General features: G+C 36.9%; 1 pseudogene; it reads right to left on the reverse strand.

Annotated features, from left to right (window-relative positions):
• Positions 1 to 224: 224 nt before the first annotated feature.
• On the reverse strand, positions 225 to 2,544 carry LOC140531320 (heat shock protein HSP 90-alpha pseudogene; annotated as a pseudogene).
• Between the last annotated feature and the right edge of the window lie 497 nt (positions 2,545 to 3,041).

The raw sequence follows: 3,041 nt of genomic DNA on the forward strand, positions 1-3,041 counted from the left end.
TATATTAAGGATATGATTTCTCCCTCCCTAAAATAAAACCAAAGTCAACTACAATGATTACTAGTTCTTGCTAGAATGTCTAAGGTATCACAGTATTGATTATACTTAGAAGAGAAGAGAATCCTAAACAGCATATTCATGTCAATACATTTTTTAAAAAAAGTGATTTAACAAAAATAAAGAGACCATATCTGAAAATATACATCAGAGGGAATGAAGATATCAAGTATTTTCTCAACACCTTGTACAAAATGACTTATTCAGACTAGTCTAGGAAACATGCTATAGTTCCATGTTTTGGCATGTTTTTTAGACCCCTAATGTATTGTTATCCCCTTCAAGAGGTGGCATTTCCTCAGTGATAGCTGCATTAGTTTCTTCAGTATTTGAATCATCTTCATCAATTCCAAGACCAAGTTTGATCATCCTGTAGATCTGATTGGCATGTGTCTGGGGATCTTCCAGACTGAACGCAGAAGAAAACAGTGCAGTTTCATACAATAAGATGACCAGAGATCTTTCACTGATTTATCATTCTTGTCAGCCTCTGCCTTTTGTCATAGTGTTTCAATAATGGAATGGTCAGGGTTTATCTCCGTGTTTCTTTGTTGCCATGTAACCTATTGTTGAGTTGTCTCTTAGCACCTGAGCCTTCATTTTTCTTTCCATGTTTGCTGTCCAGCCATTTGTGCTCATGACAATGCAGCATGGGGAAGTACACCTTTTCAACTTTCTTCTCTATGATATCTTTCATAATTTTGCAATGATTTTCATACTTTGCCTTTTTTCCCCTCCTTTTTCTTTTTTTCATCTTCATTTTTCAGGAGTTCCAAACCCTCTTTGGTTACAGACACTAAAGTCTTGCCCTCAAATTCCTTTAGCTGTTGCACACAATACTCATCAATAGGTTCAATCATATATATTACTTCTAAGCCATGCTTCCAAAGACACTCAACAAAAGCTGAATTAACTACTCAGTCCTTAGTTTCACCAGTAATATAATAGATATGCTTCTGGTTCTCCTTCATCCTCTTGCAGTAGTCCTTAAGAGAAACCATCTCATCACCAGAAGCAGAAGTATAGTATTGCAGCAATTCTGAGTCTTCACGTATTCCAAGCTTAATGTTTTTAGAAAACTGCTCATAAAACATTTTGTAATTCTCCTTGTTCTCAGACAGTTTAGTGAAGAATTCCAAGTACTTTTTGACCAAATTCTTCCTTATCACTTTCAGAATTTTGCTTTGCTGCAGCATTTCATGTGAAATATTTAGAGGAAGATCTTCAGAATCCACCACACCTCTAATGAAATTCAGATATTCAGGAACAAGCTCTTCGCAGTTATCCATGATGAAAACTGCACACATGCAATTTGATGTTATTATTTTTCTTTCTATTTCCAAATAAATCAAAGGGTGCTCATCTTGGAACAAAGAGAAGGGGTCAGAATTCCAACTGTCCTTTCACACAAAAGTGTTTCACAGCTAAGTGATCTTCCCAGTCATTTGTCAAGTTCTTATAAAATTCACCGTATTCTTCATTAGTAATGTCATCAGGTTTTCTGGTCCAAATAGGCTTTGTTTTGTTAATCTTTTCTTGATCAATATATTTTTCTTTAATTTTCTTTTTCTTCTTGTCACCATCTTTCTTTTCTTTTTCATCAGAGCCAACATCTTCTATCTCTGGCTTGTCCTCAGACTCTTTTTCTTCTTTTTCCTTCTCCTGTTTCTCTTCTTTTTCCTCTGCTTCATCATCAGTGATTTCTTTAACCTGTTCTTTTTCCACAAAAAGTGTAATTGGATAGCCAATAAATCAAGAATGCTTCTTCACAATTTCCTTTATTCTTCATTCCTCCAAGTACTCCATTTGGTCCTCTTTCAAATGCCAAGTTACCTTTGTTCCATGACCCATAAGTTCACCTACATCAGTCCTAATGGTGGATGACCCTCCTGCTGAAGACTCCCAGGCATGCTGTTCATCGTCATTGTGTTTAGTGATCAGTCACCTTCTCAGCAACCAGATAGGCAAAATAAAAACCAACACCAAACTGACTAGTCATGGAGATATCTGCTCCAGCCTGTAATGCTTCCATAAAAACTTTGGTTCTGAACTTTGCTATTGTACCAAGACTGTTGATTAGATCGGCTTTGGTCATTCCAATACCAGTATCTACAATGGTAAGGGTGCTATCATCTTTGTTTGGAATGATGCTAATGTTCAGTTCTTTCCCAGAGTATAGTTTACTTGGGTCTGTCAGACTCTCATAGCTGATTTTGTCCAGGGCATCAGATGAATTTGAAATTAGTTCTCTCAGAAAGATCTCTTTATTAGAGTAGAATGTATTAATGATTAAAGACATTAACTGAGCAATTTCTGTCTGAAAGACAAAAGTCTACACTTCCTTCTCTTCCATTGGTTGATCCTGGGTCTGCGTTTCCTCAGGCATCTTGGCAGAAAGAGCAGAAGCCCAAAGGCTTTAGCTGGCATTAAGACAAAAGAGGAACAAACTGGCCAAAACTCTTTTCTAAGACCATAAAATCCACCTACTCTCACTCTCATCCCCTTGCCTTTTGTATATACACATACTCAGCTTTCCTGGATCCTAAAGAAAATTTCACCATCCTGTTATTCTCTCCAGTTACCATTCTAGCTCCTCTTTTTCTTTCCATTCCATCTTAAAAGAGCAGTCTATATGTAATACTTTCATTCACCCACTATGCATTTCATAATCCCTTGCTGTCTGACTATTAGTCCATGCTGAATTTAAACCTTTGTAAATTCCCCAGTGAACTTCTAATCATTGTATACAACGGCTTTTCTTTCTTCCTCCTTATTCTCATCAGTTTTTTTGGTAGCATTTGTCACTGCTGATCACCATGTCCTTGAAACTATTTACTTTGTGGGATTCCATGACACCGAAATTTTTCTCTGCCCAGTTTACTGTTTTCCCCGCTACCCCCAGGTATTGTATTTTCTGAGATTTTGTCCTTGACCTTCTGTTGTCCTGTACAATATGATACTTGATGGCAGGATTTTCTCAAAAG

This window comes from Notamacropus eugenii, chromosome 3 (assembly GCF_028372415.1).
Source record: "Notamacropus eugenii isolate mMacEug1 chromosome 3, mMacEug1.pri_v2, whole genome shotgun sequence".
Classification (NCBI taxonomy): domain Eukaryota; kingdom Metazoa; phylum Chordata; class Mammalia; order Diprotodontia; family Macropodidae; genus Notamacropus; species Notamacropus eugenii.